This window comes from Python bivittatus, unplaced genomic scaffold, assembly GCF_059951505.1.
Source record: "Python bivittatus isolate LINGU-HERP-01145 unplaced genomic scaffold, Pbiv_v1 ctg000590_np1212, whole genome shotgun sequence".
NCBI classification, from domain to species: domain Eukaryota; kingdom Metazoa; phylum Chordata; class Lepidosauria; order Squamata; family Pythonidae; genus Python; species Python bivittatus.
Window position 1 is genome coordinate 21,177,492 of NW_028277086.1, and position 19,260 is coordinate 21,196,751.

General features: G+C 39.0%; 1 long non-coding RNA gene and 1 pseudogene across 1 annotated transcript in view; both read left to right on the forward strand.

Moving 5' to 3' along the window:
• The window catches only part of LOC103067240 (uncharacterized), a 35,923-nt gene extending 25,736 nt beyond the window's left edge, over nucleotides 1–10,187 (forward strand). Inside the window, exons 5-7 of the long non-coding RNA XR_003085014.2 lie at nucleotides 5–118; nucleotides 684–735; nucleotides 3,754–10,187. This is a non-coding gene — a long non-coding RNA (uncharacterized LOC103067240). The remainder of the gene's footprint in view (nucleotides 1–4; nucleotides 119–683; nucleotides 736–3,753) is intronic.
• An 8,771-nt stretch (nucleotides 10,188–18,958) lies between these two features.
• On the forward strand, nucleotides 18,959–19,057 carry LOC112540978 (U2 spliceosomal RNA; annotated as a pseudogene).
• The last annotated feature ends 203 nt before the right edge of the window (nucleotides 19,058–19,260 follow it).

The window sequence follows — 19,260 nt, forward strand, 5'->3', positions numbered from 1 at the left end:
CCAGAGGAATGCAAGGGGAGAGAGTAATGGCTAGAACATGTTCCTTGCTATGAGGGAGGTGGAGAAGAAGAGGAGCCAATCCTGCTGATGGCAGATTTTAATAGAATTCTTTGAAATGGTAAGAACAGCTCAAAATAAAGCAACAGCACAGCTCTGATTTAAAAGTGAGTTTTAGGCAGCTTTTCAACAAAACTTCTAGAATGTAGAGGCCTCAAACACCACATTTATTTAAGGAAATGGTATTCAGTATATTAGTGACTCATATAAATTATATCAGGTACCTTTCCAAAATGTATTTATTTTATTCTTTGTAAGGATTGTGGATACCACCCTTTATTATTCCAGGAGCCTCTTCATAAAGTATACCAACAAAAATAAAAAATACCGTACAGCACAAAATCAAGCTCTTCATTTCACACCACAAACTTCTGATGTTTCCTGAAAGGCTTGGAGAAACAACAGCGTAATCTTTTAGATTAGGGATATGTAAAAAAAAATTTCAAGATAGCGGCCTCCGAATATCAAAGCCTGGAAGGCATACTTCTGAAAATGGGCAGAGTGAAACAGAGGAGGTAGATCAAGACAGAACTCAAATTTAATTTAAATGTAAACTTAATTAAAATTAAAGTAATTAAGATAGCTTCTTACAGATTTAATGATTTCTGCCTTTTGTCTCATCAAAGTTACAGTTTGGTGACAACTTTTGGAGAAACTCTGACAACCACATTTAAAGAGGTACGTATGTCTGTCATCCTGAAACTTCAGGCTGTACACTTATGTTCTATATATCTACTCAGAGATAACTTCAATAGGACTTTCAAAAAATAACTATTGCAAGGGGCAGGGAGGAGGATGAGCTTCTATTATGCTGACATTTCTGAATCTGCCTGGATTTTTTAAAGCTCAGAATCATAATAGGGCCCCCCTGAATCATTGCTAGCCTGCTAAGTGGATTTGGAGGGGGGTGACCCTTGGATGTATGCATATGTGTTAATATTTATACCAAAAGTGTAATCTATATTAGATCATGAAATAGTCTACGCAGCCTTAAGCTAATAAAAAACAAAACTCAAACAGAAGAGAGTCAACGGCAAGCAATTTTAAAGTTTACAAGTGTGGATTATTTGACCTATTCTGATATTAGAGTTAATCCATTTTATAAGGTATAAAGTTAACTTTAACAAATGCTCTCGAAATGCATTTATATTTTGTTTGTTTGCAACTGTTGCAACTCTGCAACTTAATCTTAAATTTAAAACTTAAGTTGCAACTCTGCAACTTAATCTTGATACATCAAAGTGTGATCCTTTTAATCCCAAATAGCATCTTGACTGTTTTATTGAAACCTTTCCACCTCTTCCAACTCCTATAATGAAATCAACATCTCTGTTCAAATCTGAGTTAGTTTTCCTTTGATTTTGCAAATGAAGTTCCTGCTGATTTCAATCTCATCTTTACTGTAATGTAAATAAAAGTTAAACGTGAGGATGCCCAGCCTAAGATTAGGGGGCAGTGATGTAATCTCTTATCTGCTTCTATTCTTATGCATCAAGGGGCAGAATAAAAGAACAGACTATTAAGAGTATATCTTAATATAGAGTATATCTTGGAGCAGATATCTTGTTATGTAAGGTAAAGATTAAAACAATTCCAACGTTTTAATAAATCTGAATATGAAGTGCCAGGATTCTGTATGTAAAATGGTAAAACACGCAAATCCATAAAAAGCATAAAAAGAGAAAAATACGGGCAAAATCAATTCATCATTCATTGCTTCTTTTTTTCAGAATGAGGGATTACTTTCTTCCCAATTTATGACTGCTTTCATTTTGTTTGGAAATATTTTTATATAATCCAGTGCGTTTACCTTCTTCAGCTAAACACATCTTTTAAACCTAAGTAGCTGAGCTAAGCCAAATGCAAGTAACGAGATGTCCTCTAGATGATTTTGACTACAGTTCCCAGAATTCTGGACCACAGATCATCATGATTGGGGCTGGAGGACATTTGTATTCTGAAACATCTGGAGGGCTGCCCCTAGGATTAGGCTTCTGTGCTGAAGCCTGTCCCATTTTAGTTACTCTAAACATCTACTCTCATCAGCCATCCATAGTCAACATGATGGAGAAGGCTGTCTTGGTGTTCCATTGCCTCTTCTGCTGTCTTAGTCCCAAAGAATTACAAAGCAGAAGATATGTGCAAGCATTCATTTGTTCATAAACCTCATAAACATATGCTCATAGCACCTAACAATATAGATAACATATATACAGTATGTATTTTAACTTGTTTTTAATGTTGTTGGCCTTTAAAGCATATTACACCGATGTGCAACCAACTCAAAAGTCTTAGCTTGAATCACCTTGATTCGAGGTGCACCTTTTTATGTTTCTCCCATAAAGTGCCTTAGAATAAAATATCTACAGAATCATCTCCCTCTCCTTTCTCCTCTCCTCAGTATAAGCCTTGCATGACATCTCCACTGCAAATCCAAAAAAGGATTGGTAGATACAGTACCTAGAACAAGGTTTTTATGGTTTGGCAGCAGGGAATTGAATGGCTTCCCAAAAGAGGTAAAAAAAAGAGCTACTTATTTATGCACCACCCCAGAAGAGAAATCTCATCATTGCTGAACTGTGGATGGTTGGTTGGGTACTTTCCCTAGTGAACATTTAGAAAATCATTAGTTCCGCAGGCAGTGTAAATTTTGCCTGATTCAAATGTATTGTGTTATGTACTCTGCCTGCCTGCTTTTATCAAACAGCCATCTCCTTTCCATCCAGTCTGTCTTGTTTTTGCTTTTCTTTTAAATTCTGTATTGGCGTCAGCTGCTGTCAGCCATCCTTAGTGGTGGTATATATGTGCTGGAAAGGTGGGTTTATAAATGCTTATAATAAATAAATAAGTAATATATCACAGCACATACACATGCACACATACTGTATATGAATCACACTCATTTATACAGAAAGAGATTGATGCAAGTTACTCCATACCCCAGCATATTTCATACTATGGGTGCATGAATGCTTCTCAGAGACCTCAGTGCCCACTTGGTCTGCAGTCTAGGTCTCAATCCCTGATGGGCAATGTCAAGGCATCTGTTCCCTCTTTTAGGGTTCTTTTCCTTCAAACTGGATTTGGGGCCGTCCCCTGAAAAATAGAAGATTTTAAGACTAAATAACCATATATAATATTTTATTCATAAACCTTGAGTAGAAACATGAACATGGTTCCACAGTTTCTGTTGCCCACTTACTTTTACCTCAAATATAACAAAAGAATAGTTAGGGACTTCCACGGGGGAGGGGGTTAAAAGGGGGGTTAAAATGGGAGCTGCAATCACACAGTTGAAGTTCCGCCCCTTTTTTATGTGTGTCACAGATCCGTCTTGACTTGTTTGTCCCTCCCCCACCTGCCCCGTTTATACCCCAACAGTGGCATTTTATCCTTGAGAAAATAATGCCACATCAGATGAATACTACCTCAAGGATTGTAGGACAGGTGAATCAATAGAGTTTGGGAAGGAATTCTTCCCAGCTTTGTTAAATACCAAGGCCTGTTGAATCTTTAGTAGTACATACCTAATGATTGCATAATGCTTCAAATAATTGTTTAACTTCTAGAGGCATTTTTGTGTCTCATTCTACTTTGCCAATTTTCCTCGCCTTTCATTATGCATACTTGAACAGTGCATGTTGTATCATGATGCCTCACAAGTGTTTTGTTCCATTTTTGCTTGTTCTTTTCCAGATGCACTTAAAATCACCTTCTTAAGATAAGCAAGATATCACAGAAGGGAAACTCGGGAAGAAGATGAGAACTTCCTTGTTGCTCTTCCTACTGACATGCATAAGAACTGAAGTCAGAAAGCTGAAATATTTCTCTGGACTTAACAGATCCAGTCAATAATTTGTGAGGAAAGAACATCACCTCTTTCACATTGTTGAAAATTCTCACACTGTTGGATGTTGGATTATTTATGTACTACGCTGTAGCTAGAAGGATTCCCAAAGAGGTTTAATCAACAGCAATCAAAAGAGACAACTCCTGCCATTGGATTTAAAATCCAAAATGACAGAAAGCTAAACCATGGTTTACTTTAACTGTGATTTTATGCCACAGTAGTGGGTTCACATATCATACTGAGCTTTAAACCATGGTTTTAAAACCACAACACAGTAAAAAAAAACAAAACCCACATTATCACTTCAATGTTGTATGAATCAACCCCCCCCCCAAAAGGCGGGGGGGGAGGGAGGGAGGAAGGGGGAAGGAAGAAAACTGTAGGTGCCGATTCTTAATGTTATATAGATCCTATAACAATGAGATGTAATCCAGATATAATAGTTGCAAGGTAAGAGTTGCCTGGAATGATAGTCTGGAAATTGCTGGTTTTATTTTCCAGACTGCCTGGAATGGAAACAGCTCAATGAGAAGCATAAACCACAATTGCCAGTCTCTTAGCTGAGTTAATGCTGTGGTCCTGCTTCTATCTCTCCCGTTGCTGCAGCATGGTGGAATGGCTGCTGGATAGCCAGTGGTGAAAAGACCAATCCCAATGGTCATGATGGCCCTGCTTTTCTTTGGTCCCTCTGCCACAACTTGGTGGCTTCTGTTCAGGTTGCTCTGCTAGGCTACCAGTGTCATTTTTTATCTATGCTGAGTGCGTGCTAGGTTGTATCTGGGAATTTTGTGTGTAGCTTAAGATTTTATATCCAATTTTTCATTGCGAATGACTGCATGGTCTAGCATACTACCATCTTTAGAAGAGCTCTGGGTAACTAAATTGATACTGTCTTTTAATTAAAAAAAATCTGTTTTTGGAGTTTGTACATTTTATAATGGTTGACTTTTATAAAATATTTTAATGAAGTTTTACTACTGTAAATCTCTTTCAGGATCTTTGTCACCCCAAAATAGCTTGCAGTTTGGTCAGGAAGGAAGGAAGGCAGACAGGCAGACTGCAAAAGGGGGCAGGAAATGAAACAGACACCATGACATCATAATATAAACCCTCTGATCTATGTCCATGCGTCCAACATCAAGATGCACATTTAAAAGGACTAGGTTTGGATTGTGATGTCACAATGCATGTTTCACCATTATTTCATCATCTGATCTGAAGTAGACATTGTAAGACAGGCCTGATTACTCTCTGGACAAAGAGGGCTAGATTAAAAGAAAGTTACACCAAATATGTTGGTATTTTCATGGAGAAAGGGTAGAAATAGGCACCTGTGGGATAGTTTATATTGCTGATGAAAATTGTATAAGTTCTGGTAATCATCAACATGATTTCAGATTTTATAACTGTGTGGAAAGTTGACAGTTCAAACAATGGAAATACTGAAAGAGAATCTCATATGAGTCAAGGACAACTGATTGCCCAATCCATAAGCAAATAGATCTCTAAGCTTATTACTAAGCTAATGGAGAGGTAAAAGTTATTATGTTCAAGTACACACACGTCATGCAAAATAGCCACAAGCTCACACAGACCTTATGTGTTATCTCAGCTCAAACAGCAACAATACAATTAACTGAGAATTATAAGTCTAATCATAACCAGAGGAACCATTTTATTTCACTTAGCAGGATGTATGGGAATCACCAAATAAGCTAAGGTTACAATCCTCCACACATTTGCTGAGAGCATGCCCAGCTGAAACTTAATACCTGCTTCTGCATGCATATAAATGATACCGAAATCTACCTTATCACCTATTTCTGAGGCATCAGGACCCAAGAGCACAGTTATAAATTGAAAGGCTCATGCAACCTATGCACATTTGACTTATTTCTACTTAAGAATCTATACTGTTATGGCTTTAGGTTTCCAGGAAGTTCTTTCTTACTCCCTAATAAGACCTTAGGTATCACCATGATAGGAGAGAACAGTGGAAGGAGAATAATACACTATCCTAATGGGATAATGTGTGAACTCTGGACAGCCAAGAGAATCAAACTGTAGATGATACTGAAAGCTATAAAGAAGCTGAGAATTCTTGGTGTGGATTTCACCTAGTGTTACCAGTCCATTCTGTTGCCTGTTCCTTGAGTCATGTAAGATCTGAATATGTATGCTTCCTTGTACCATAAAACTGCATGATATCTTCCTGCATTAATGCCAGGGCTTTACAGACAGATCCTGCTCTCTTTCAGTCCGTAAGTGGGCCATCAAACTGAAATGATTTGATTTCATCAAAATATATGTCAAAATATTAGTCTTTATATCATGCACTGAAAGCAAAAGTGCTTTGCTTAGGCTGTTTATATAAACTCTTTTCCTGGAAATATTTAAATATATAGATCCTTTACAGTTGGAAGGAGAGAAAATCCATATATTATTATGGGTTGGATTCTTACTTTGTCATGCTTAGAGCAGACTGACTAAAATCAATGGAACGTAGCTGATGTATTCATTCTGTTTTATCAAGTCTAAGCTATATCTAGTGAAAATGTACTACTGTGAGAGTACTGTATTGTATTTATACCATTTTAATCAAAATGCTTGGCATTTATTCTTTTGAATTTTTAAAATTCTTCACAACAATTACCATTCTAGCAATTTGATCATATAGTATGTCAATAGCATTATTCCAATATTATAGGGTGCACAGCTGTGGCGTGATAGATTAATAAATGTAAAGGAAAAGATGTTCTTTTCCTAATGTCTATGTAGTTTTCTTGGCAACAGTTTGGAAGTGGTTGGCGATGACCTTCTTTATCTTCCCAATCTAGCCTATAACCCTGAGATTTCCTGGTTTTCTGCCTGCCATCCAAAGGCTACAGTAAGTGTAGGACTAAGGACTACTAAGATCAATTAATGTTGCTACTGACTGAGTACTAGATTACTGCCTACATTTAAATTAATTGTGACCTAACTTCAATTATCTCCTTGTGATATTTTAGTTGTATATGCACACCATCTTAATCAGGACAGTGGAAGCAAAGGCAAGACCAAAAATATTTGTTTGCCTAACTGGAAGTTTCTGTTCACCTTGTTGAGTTGGTTTGAGTTTGTAGGATGCTGTGGATCAAGAAATAACTCTTTGAGTTTCACTTTGTTGGATGAATTAACACTACAAGAATTTATTTCAGCTTTCTAAATCCATTGATTGACTGACCTTCAGTTGCAGGAAGATTATACCTTCTCTAAACAATTATCCTAGGACAGAGTAATCATGAGAAGTTTCTATGGCCTGTGTTCTTAGTGATGTGAATTGGATTTTAATGTTACAAAATATAATTGTTTAACCTGCTGACCATTAAAGGATTAAGCTTCCTTTAACTCTTTGAATTTAATTTTTTAAAATTCCTTAGTGAATATTCCACCATGGCTAGAAAGAATGGGATTATCTTGACAATTACTCAGATCCAATAAGGATGAAATGAGAATATTTTAGACATTAAACGTGTTGCCAAAATTTTCCATTAGTCAATCTTTCTAGATATTGTACATAAGTTCTCCTTAACTTAGTGTGTTTTTCTTCAGGATAATTTAGTTGCTACTGTCAGGAGCAACTATTCATTCAACTATGATGCAATTATGCTTTTCTAGACTCTTCTTTTGACCACATGTTACTTATCCAAAGAACAAAGAGTAGCTCTTGCTAGTTCTGCACATTAGGGTCCCAGTCAACCCCCAGAAGATACCAATAGTGGCAACTGGAAGCCTGTGCAGCATCAGAACTCAGTATCAGCAGGCGAAGGCAAAACCCCACAGAACATCCTCAAAAGAAGGAAGGGATCCCTACTCTTTGGCTAGGTGGAGCAGAAAGAAATAGCAGAGAAGCCAATGTGGGCACGTTAAGATGGGGAAAATGGGCAGGGAAGGGTCGTCTCAGAAGGCACTTTGCCCAGGCAGGCATAAAAGTGGCAATGCTCCTGTTTTGTTTTTGTTTTTAAATAACTCCATTCTCTTACTTTCCTTATTGGGAACATGAAGAAAACCAGGTAATATGAATTATCCTTTTCTGTGTTATGTCTCTACCATAAAGCTGAAATCTAGTTTATACCTACTATTTATATCTAACCATTTATACCTAACCATTCCATTATTCCATAATCAGTGGTATGCATAATTTAACACTGTAAGACTGTGAAGAACTAGTCAAGTTATGTGAGGGTCATTGAATGGAAGATTATATTCTAGCTCATTAAGTTTGTGTGTTTTGATCTTTGTATTTCTGCTTTGAGCCAGTATTTCATACAACTGCTTTGATTTGATTGTAGGACCTAGTGAACCCGTTTTTCAGTAAACTGGTGCATTTGTCTTTCAAAGAGAAGATAATGCAAACACAAATGATCTTCCTGTTCTGATGTGCCAACATAGTGAAAAATGTGTGTTCTCCAACTTGTTCCTGAGAGTCACCCAACGTGCCTGGCAACTTTCTATGTGAACTCAGTACAAACCCTCTAGACAAGTTCCAGAATCTCTGTAATTGTATAGATCAGTGTTGTCCAAACTTGGCCACTTTAAGATGAGTGGACTTCAACTCCCAGAATTCCCCAGCACTGGTATAGATGTTTTGTCTTTAAGCTGGATTTGGACTGAACAACCCTTCAAAAGGGCATTCTTTTACAAAAGGCTGTTAAGTAGGATGCATGGCTAGACAACTTTCCACAAAGGTTGGGCTGTCAAAGTTAAATTAATTTCTACTATAAAAGACCCATAAGAAAGGTTAGCAAAGGCCTTGCATCTTCACCTCAATAGTTAGCACTTGTCTAACTATTGCTGCTGCAATAGTCTGAGTAGGCACCATTCATTTTCCCTACAATGGCAAATTGTATTCTATTTCTGTTAAACTTACACAAATTGTTCTCCAGTGAGTACCTGTACATCCATACATCTTGTGCTGTGTCTCTTTTTTGTTCAGTAATATGTAGGAGGCCCCCTAGCAGAAATAATTTCTCAAAGGCAGAACATTCAAAAGATATCTCTGTTCCTCAAAAATAATCTGCCGACGTTAGGTTGCCCAAACCTTACCAGCGGGTCTTCCCCTCCACACAATATGGCAAAGAAACCCCATGGCCAAAGCTAGGCTTTCTATCAGCCACTCTTGAGTGATCTGCTTCCTTTGGAGTGACACGGTACAGCAGCATTCCCAAGCCTGCCAGTCCTCAGAAGTGTTGGACTCATTTTCCAACAGCCTGGGACACACAGAAGTGACGTCTAACACATCTAGAGGGCACCAGGCTGGTAGATAGTGGGTCATGACTGGGCTGCTTTCCAGTAATTTAACTGATACGTTTCTGCTCAGTTTTAACAACATGCACTAACTAACAACCGTGCATATTCCAAATGAGTAACTGCAGAAGTGATACAGGGTTGTCTAATTTTATTTTATTTATTTTATATTTTGTTAGCCCTAGGAACTACCAGTATGCTCCCTTTATCATTGGCAAATTGTTCCTTGTATAGTGCCTGTGTGAATGGTAACTAAGGAAGAACTAAATGGTAACTAACCAACCCTGGGGGTGGCTAGCACCTTGAAGATGCTCCTATATGTTAACATCTTACTGATCACCAGCATCTTGGAAGATATCATTTGTATATGTGTTTGGTTTTATTGTATTTTTACTGTATTTTTATACTGTTTTTATTGTATTTTAATTAATATTTATTTGTTGTTTTATTGTGTACTGCCCAGAGTCACTTCTTCATGAGATGGGCGATAACTAAATTCGAAATAGGACGGAAGGAAGGAAGGAAGGAAGGAAGGAAGGAAGGAAGGAAGGAAGGAAGGAAGGAAGGAAGGAAGGAAGGTCAATAAGAGAGGGTCCTGTGGGAGCTCCAGTAGCTCAGTGTAATGACAGCTGCATCTCTGAATTTAAATAAATATATATATATATATATATTATCCTGATGAACAAATACCTAAACTTCAGTATATCTAAACTTCAAAGGTATAAATTTATCCATATTATGAACTCTGGGTACATAGAAGGATTATCCAAAACTTTCCAGTGAGAAAACAAGATTAGTTTTATCTGATATTTGGTGACTAATAAAGGTTATGATATTTAATTATAAAATAAATAATAGTCCTGAGTAAATACTTATGCTTTGCATTAGATACAATGGTTATGCCTTGTAGGCCAAGAAGGACTGAGAAAAGAGCAAACATCCTCTATTAAACCTGAGCCAATCTCCTGAAGCAAATGTCTTTGTTTGCATTCCATTTTTTCAATTCATAATAATTGCCCCCAAAGATGAGTTATGCAAGGTGTGGCTAACAGTTCAGCAATCTGCCGGGGGCATTAACAGAGTCAATAAAGTTGGTGTGCAAGCTGATAGGTTGCATAAGGATGGAATAAAATGCATTTTATTTTATTTCATTTTATGGGAGAAATGATGGCACTCACAAAGCTTTTCTACTGAGATTCTGAAGAGATATTGGAATTGTGTTAGAACAAACTCAATAAATTCCTCCCTCAGAAAAATCCACACCCTCCTAGGACCCAAACCTTGACTAAAGATTCTGGCTGAAAAGCTTACTGTCTCCCCGCAGCGATAGAGGCACTGTAAAGCCCAGAATCCACAGAGTATTGGTTACAATAGTGAAGGGAATATAAGAAACAAAACCTACAGATCCTTGATAGATAAAGTAATTAATATGCTTATTGAGAGACAGAGAAAGAGAGATGCAAATCTGGAAATAATTTTGATTAATTGATTATGTGCCATCAAGTCATTTTCGACTCCTAGCAACCACATAGATAGATTTTCTCCTTAATAATCTATCCCTAACCTGTTCTTTCAAGTCTCCCAATGGTGCACTCATCGCCAGCATAACTGAGTCCATCCACCTTGCTGCTGGTTGTCCTCTTCTTTGTCCTTCTACCTTTCCCAGCATTACAGCCTTTTCCAGAGACTGGAAATAATTGCTAGAATTTAAATTAATATATCACATGTTTCAGAATAATGCAGGAGACTGTGTGACTAGAATGTCTGCTCAGTCTGCTGCCTGGCCAGCAATTACTGTAATGATGGCCACTTCAAGGTCTGTGTCCCACTTTCTTAATATGATTCTTTATCTTTAAATTGAGCAGAGTGATCAGAACTTCAAAAGAACACTTTAGGAGATTGCTATCAGAGAGCCTTTCAGATAGAAGACTGTCCTTTGTAAAACAAGGCCCAAAGTCACCCTCTTGACGGAAAGAAAAGGCGTACCTCCCATCTTGCCTTCACCAAAAACTCTGTCGATACATGTAAACCAAAAGATCTTGAGTGGCTTTAGTTTCAGCTATTCACCTTAAATGTATGGAATGGGTCTAAACATACCAACCTACCTGAGAGATTTAGTTTAAAGATTAGACAATTTAAAAAGCCCTGTGATTTTTGAGAAGTACCACATAAATGCATAAAATATGTCTTCATTGTAGCTCTCTAAACCTGTGTACCAGTCTACAGGTTATAAAGAAAGGTGGATTGTTATAACTGATCACTTGCTGAATGCTTTTGAAATCTGAGTAAGTCCTATGAAATTAGCAAGACTTATATTTGAGTAGATGTATGTGAGATCAGGGCCATCCGAGGAAGGATGGGGTGAAAAAAAGTCAAGAGGACAGACACAAGTGCATGATCATGATCAGCCTCACCTTTTTTATGTCTGCCACCTTCCAAATGTTTGGACTTAAATTCCTATAATTTCCAGCCAGTATGCTGGCTAAGAATTAGAGGAGGAAATCTACAAAATCTGAAGAAGTTGGAAAAGCCTGGTATAAATTAAAAGTACACACATCCATTGTTAATCAGCATTTGACTGCTTTTCACTCCCTGCAGTAAATGTTCACATTTCCAGATTTAATAATTGTTATGTAAATAATAGACCACATTATGCTGTAATTTTCCATGGAAATTCAGATACAGTGGTACCTCGGGATACGAACGCCTCTACTAACGAACATTTCGGGTTATGACCAGCTTCGGCAGGAAAAATTTACCTCGGGTTACGACCAACTCAGGATACGCCCAGAGTCACGGAACGGATTAAGTTTGTATCCCGAGGTACCACTGTATTGCTTTCCTCCAGATTCAAAGATAACAAATGAAGTAATTTTAGAGGATGGCAGAATGATTGATTGACTGATTGATTGATTGATTGATTATGTGCTATAGAGTTGTTTTCGACTCCTAGCAACCACATAGATAGATTTTCTCCATGATCATCTATCCCTAGCCCAATCTTTCAAGTTTCCCAATGGTACACTTATCACCACTGTAACTGTCATCCACCTTGCTACTGGTCATCCTCTTCTTCTCTTTCCTTCCACCTTTCCCAGCATTAGAATCTTTTCCAGAGAGTCAGGTCTTTGCATAATGTGTCTGAAGGAGGATAATTTGAGCCTGGTCGTTTGTGCCTCCAGCGAGATCTCTGAGATCAATTTGTTTTCTTGGCTGTCCACAGTATTCTCAGGAGTCTTCTCCAACACCAAAGTTCAAAGGTGACAATACTCTTCCTATGGATCACATTAGGCTTCTGGGGGTTTAAGTAGCCCAGCAGATGCTTCCCAGAAAGCTTTGCTTAGAGAACATGGAACTTTGTGACAATTGGTCTTAGCTCAAACATTGTTCTGCAAGTTGAGCAGATGCCAGAAGCCAATTGAGGCTTTGCAATGTTTTTTGCAGCCTGCAGTGCACAGGCCTCTGATTTTAGCAGCTCTCTGAGGATCTTACCCTCTCATTATTAACAATTAAAATAAAATGAAGCTTAATGTTTAAAACAGAGGAAGGCAATCTGGTGCCCTCTAGAAGTTTGGGACTACAACTCCCACAACCCCTTGCCATATAATTAAAACAATGTTATAAAGCAAAATTGTAAAGAGATAGTACAACAGAGGTTCAAACTAATGTCACAGGCAAAATGCCTGTATAAATAAGAAAGTCTTAATCTGCCAACAAAATCTTAATACCATCAGTACTAAGGAAGTGAAGGCATTCCAGAGATAAAGTGGTAACCCAGCAAAAGCTTTTCCTTGTTTCTACTCAACAAACTTTCTCTGACAAAAGAATCTGGAAGAGATCTTAAGGCAGATGGTAATTAGCATAATAATACAAATCTGAAAAGTGCAGCAAATTACAGAAATGAACAAACAAGGGCCAGCAACTCCATAAAACCCCTGCAGCTGTGGCAAAAGAAATCAGCTTTCTCCACATATTGATATCCCAAGCCTTCTCCAAAAAGCAAGATAGGGTGGAAGCTCCCTAGATCTGTTCCACTTTTCCATTCTTTTCATGCCACTTTTCTTAATACTTGTTTCTAGGAATTTACTCCAATAAAGGTTGAAGATACCAAAGATGTGTGCATGTTCTTAGACCCCCTCTGCTCTGCCCTTTTCCCTTGATCTTCCTCCATTTTTAAACCTTGTGAAATAAACTCTGTGCTGAGTGGAAGGAAAGGGGAGTATTTAGATTACACAACCTAATAACTGAAGGTATCTCTGTTACATTTTATTTATTTGTTTGTATAATTTATTTAGTAGATTGCTGAAGCCACTGACTGCTGAGAACTCTTAGCAGTTTACAATAGCTCAGGGAGTTCCTGAAGGTGATTCACATAACAAGTGGTCAATGTGCATTTCAAATATTAGCTACAAACCAGCGGTCTTGTAAACAAATAGCAGGGAAATTTTGTGGTTATGAACTAAGAAAAAAATCAGCTTTAACCATTGCTAGAATCCAGTATGACAATGACTTTGATGCTGCCTGAGGAGTATAGGAGTTAAGGACCAATATATCTGGAGCATACAAGGTGGAGAAGGCTATCTAGGAAGTAGGATGGGATGGATATCAATATGTGGTAAGAGATATTTGGGGAGAATTATAAATGGGTATATATTCCAGATAAGTGACTGAAATAAGACAAAGTGCCACATAGTTATAGCAAGAGAGGAAAAGTACAATCTACATGCAGGTCTTACTGGTGTGATCCTCCCCAAACTGAAACCCTCCAGATATACTGGATAGCAATCTCCATCATCTAGCCCCATCACCATGGTCATTGATTTGGAGATTATATCACCTGTAGTTAGGGTTACCACACAGCTGCACAGGCAAAGGAGGACACAGCAGTTGAAAAGGAGAACAAATGGAAAAAGGACACACTAACTGTTTAACTTTCTCGGCATCACAACAAAAATTACAGGGAAAAACGGGGGGGGGGGGGAAAGTACTTATATGAAATTACTTTTTCCAGCATCAGAAAAACGGATTTATCAATCACAGGAATGTGCTAGAGCCAGTTAAGGAGGTAAAAGCCTTCAGTGTATGATTGATTGATTAATTGATTGATTAATTGATTATATGCCATCAAGTCGATTTTGACTCCTAGCAACAACACAGATAGATTTTCTCCCTGACAATCTATTGCTAACCTGTTCTTTCAAGTCTCCCAATGGATTAACTGATTAAGTAACTGATTAAGATCTTGTCAATTTCAGGCAGCAGCCCAAGGTGGGAGGGTTCTAATCAATCAAGGTCACAGAGCGGAGCTTGTCCACTTGCAGTTAGCGCTTATTAGGGAAGTGCTTCACAGTGGAGAAAAGCTGCTCAGGAAGACATAGCTTGTACATCCAGACAAAATTTGATTTTAAGGCTATGTCTGCCAGACAGAAGACATGAGGACAAAAAAAAGGGCATGTCTTCCTTCTGCCAGACATCTGGTAACCCTACTTGTAGTTCAACATACAGTATCTGAAAAACTCAGGTATAGAAATCTGCACAGCATCAGCATCTGTGCCTGTACAAAATATGATTAACTATGTAAGAAATAAAATCTTTGCAGTGGCAAGAGGACTATGTAATGCATGGGCTGGTTCAGTTAAAATAGGAACCTAATGGCTGTCTAGGATTTGAAACAGGAGTGTTTCTTCTCTTTACCTGGGGAGATCATAAATGGGATCTGGAATCTTTTACATGCAAGCTCTGTTTTTGAACTACAACCCACCCAACTCTTTTAATCTCTTTTTGTGCTTGCATAGGCTTGTCTGAAAACTGAACTTTTTGTACCAAAGCAAAAATAAACCATCCTAGGCCTGCAAGCCTGCCCTCAGCCTTCGTGTGCACAGCTGCTGCAATTGGTACAAGAATCCAGCCTGGGTGCTTATTTCAAAAAGACAGATCCTCAAAAAGAGGATCGAGGAAGATATAAAATTTGCACATGCTAATATATGTAGGTAGATGCTGATCTAAACATCTCTGCTATAATATAATGGAAAAATACATCTCAGCATAGAAGGAAAGAGAGTGACCAGTAACTGGGGGAGCTTCTCAGTCTGCTGTCCAAGTGCTAACTACTGAGGGCCATGTTCAAGGGTACCTGTTCCCTCTCATTTTTTTGCCCTTTAAACTTGACTTGAACTGGTCTGGCCTGCCTTCCAGCAGAAGACTATATCAGGCCGCTCTTCACATTTAAAACTGGTCTGGACCCATGACCATCTTACAAGAAACAAACAACGATGCAGTCTGAATTTATCTGAGCTGAATATGATGCTCACACATCCTATGTATACAGGATATTAAAAATATGGCTCTCTTATAGGGCTGGGTGTTCAGAAGGGTGAGCAACTCTTGGCCAATGGCTGCATGCTAGCTTGGACTCCAGACATGCAGCCATTAATACTGTGTAGCCAAAATTCAGTGACAATCTTCAAACATCAATAATGCCATTTCCTGCCATTTCTGGGGGGAAGTGTGTTTAACCTTAAATGGCTAAACCCCCAAACACCCCCATTACTTTGGGGATGTCACAGCCTCATTATCTAATTTGCTATGACCCTATGCCGCCAAAAATAATGTGGGGGGGGGGGGGACCCAGTGCAATTCCTGGTGGAAAAATGGTTTCCTGTCCAGAATTGGAATCTGAATATTCACTGAAAAGACATAAATAGAATCACTCCTCTGTTTTCACACCATCTGTGCCTTCTTAAATCTGATGTAGAATACGTATTGATGCATTCTATATAAATACATCCATATTCAAAACAGAGGTGTTGCCTATTGAGAAAATGAAACTTCCCATTCCTTGGAGGCAAATGCATAACATTCTTCATACAGGAGAAATGCATTCATATAAGGGCTCCAGCATGGCTACTTTCCTTCTCTACTATGCATCTGTATTTAGGGTTACACCCTCCCTCCAGGTGGAAGATTGCTGTGTTCTGAATTAATTATGTCTGAAAAAACAATTATTATATTGGGAAAGAGGACACCTAATCATATTTATCTTCCCACCCCTGTTGCTCTTCTCTTGTGTGACTCTGAAGTTGTTGGTTTCTACCTCTCCTCTTTGCTTCTTCTCATGAATGTGTAATAAGTGACTCACACATCTTATTGTTCATTCCTTCAGTAGCCAGGGCATTACTATAAGAATAGGTCAAATATTTTTTTAGTGCCTGAAGTTAATGGACGTTGCAGTCATGTAGGGCAGTATTTAGAGCTCTCATGCATTACGACTGAAACACATATTTCTGTATAAACTATTTGCCATCTCAGCTGCAGAGCTTCTACACACAAATAAGATATGAATCAGGTTTATGATTGTGCCTCAGGAATTGTACATCTTTGTTGTTGCTACATAACAATGAAGAAGCATCTCTCTCTCATGCCTTCAAATCATCTGGCTTCATCTGTCCTCAGAATAGGACTCTAAGGAAAGAGGCAGGAGATTTATGCTTCCATGGTCAAAGCTAAAAACTCAACCACTCCTTGATGGACTATAAATTTGGATTGTGAGATAACAGGACTCTTAGGATGTGTAAGTGGGAAGGTATTGTTGCCACAAGTGGCAATATGGGTGATAGTTTACAAGGTGCTTGTGCATTTGGGAAATGAAAAGCTATTGGCCCTCAAAACACTTTTTCTGATTGGCTCGGTTACATCAGAGGTGGCAATCTTCCTTCCAACCTGAGAAGGTGGAAATGCAGTAGAATACAAACGCCTCCTGCCACTTTTATACCACCACCACTTCCTTACTCCTTCAAAAGCAACTTGAAGACAGCCTGTGATCATTTTCAAGCTTCTTGACCTTGAAATGCTGAGAACACAGAACAAAAATCCCCACGTTTCCCCATGTTGCCATAGATCTTGCAGTAATTAAAATCCCCTCCCCTGCTCCCAAGTCTGTGCAAAAGAGAACTAAAATAAATCATCTGCATCCTCCTATCTCCCTTCAAGCCCTATTTTATGGGAGGGGGGGCTCTTTTCTCTACTCATATGCGAAAGACAGAGAGAGAGAGAAGAAGCTGAAAAGGCATCATCAAACCACCTTTCTCCTTGAAGACCTGTCGCTGAGCTGAGAGGTCTGGGGAGGCAAGATTCCTGCAAATGGGGGAATAGGCCCCCCTCAAGCTCCACAGTGCCATGATCTCTAAAGCAGCAGCAGCAGCAGCAGCAGCAGCAGCAGCAGCAGCAGCAGCAGCAGCAGCGACTACTATAGTTTTATTCCGGCTTCAAGTACACAACTGCTGACATGATGGAATCGTGTGAAGTCCTTGAGGTTCTCTGAGCTTGGTTGTTTTCTTGCAGATGTTTCATTACTCGGCTAGGTAACTTTATGGAATCACAAAAGTCTGGAACTCCTTCTGAATTAGTGGCAAACTCTCTTGTAGAAATCGCCTCCACTTATTGTGTTGTTCCTGCGATTGTGTTTAGGGAACTGCTCTGTGGTGTTTCTGTGTGGATTCTATTTGTGAGTTCCCTCCCTTTGGTTTCTGGCCCAGCCTGAGGCAGTCAGAGAACTAGAAATACAGAAGTTGAGTTGGCCATTCGCCACTATCCCTCTGCTAAGGTTTGAATTCACATCTCCTCCCACCCATCTCCCGGCATTATGCAGAACAGGGTATTTTGTTTAACTTTTTCAGGCTGCAGAACCTGTTAGTTATAGTGATAGAAAGTAGGCAGCATTTGGGTGAACTTGTTTTTTTACATGAATGTCTCATTAACGCAATGACAATTATATTATCCTGTGACATCTTATGGCACCCTAGGATTCCACAGAATCCAGTTTGAAAATTGCTGAAGTAGAGGACTACTGGAAATATCTGCCCTCTGGATTTGGTTCTGGCTTCTTCCTGAAGGTGTTTTGGCCCTCTCTAGTCCTTTTTAGCAAAATAATAATGTTACCATCGATGGCCATCGAACCCACAGGTTGAGTAGGAAAGAGAGTCCTGTAGGCAGATCTTCTGGCAGGATGCAGTGTGGTTCTCCAGCTGGAAGGCACTGAGAATTCATTGTCCGGGTTTATATACTGCACACCGCAATATGTAATGTAAATTGTTTGCTTTGGCTTTATTGGTTATGTGAATGCAGTCATTGTGGCAAAGCATGGTTACAAAGGAAGCACCCATTGTGGCTGGTAACCCCTCTTTTACGACATAGCATTGTGATTTCTGCTCACTGTTTTCTGAATAAGCAGGAACGAATAACGTTTTATGTACATTCACACAGCATTGCGAATGTACATAAAAAGGTATTCGTTGCTGCTTATTCAGAAAACAGTGAGCAGAAATCTTGGATGAGGGCAGTGTGTGAACCAGAGGCGTCTGCCGGACACAGTAAAAAAGAGTCAAGATGTCAGCCCGCAATCGTGTGATCAAACCTCCGCCTGTACATAAAAATGCACAAAGACAGAAAAATGCACACGCAACATGCATCAAAATAGATAATATACAAAAAATAGATGGAGCTTTGATCACACCTTGGCAGCTGCCCTCTTGACGTGTTTGACATATCCTGCAGACGTGTGCATTTTGTGAACCCAGACGTTGTTTGGGTGTACATGAGAAAAGAGGAAGGAAGGAAGGAAGGAAGAATGGAGGATAAATATATTTGGAAGGGAATCAGTCTGTATATTTTCGCTTATCCTAAACATTCTCAGATACTTTTCTTGTATTATTTTGGCACATGTGGGGGGGACAATTGGTCACTTTTAAGCTCAGGTAAGCAAACACAATCACTTCTTGGCTAAGATCAAGTGTAGTACTGTTCTTATCAGTTTAATATCTGATACGTCCAGAGAGCCAGTTTGGTCTAGTGGTTGAGGCACCAGGCTAGAAAGTGGGAGACTGTGAGTTCGTCCTGCCTTAGGCACAAAGCCAACTGGGTGACCCTGGGCCAGTCCCTTTCTCTCAGCCCTAGGCAGGAGGCAATGGCAAACCTCTTTTGAAAAACCTTGCCAGGAAAACTGCAGGGACTAGCCCAGGCAGTCGCCAGCAGTCAAAAACTGACGTGAAGGCACCCCACCCCCCAAAAAA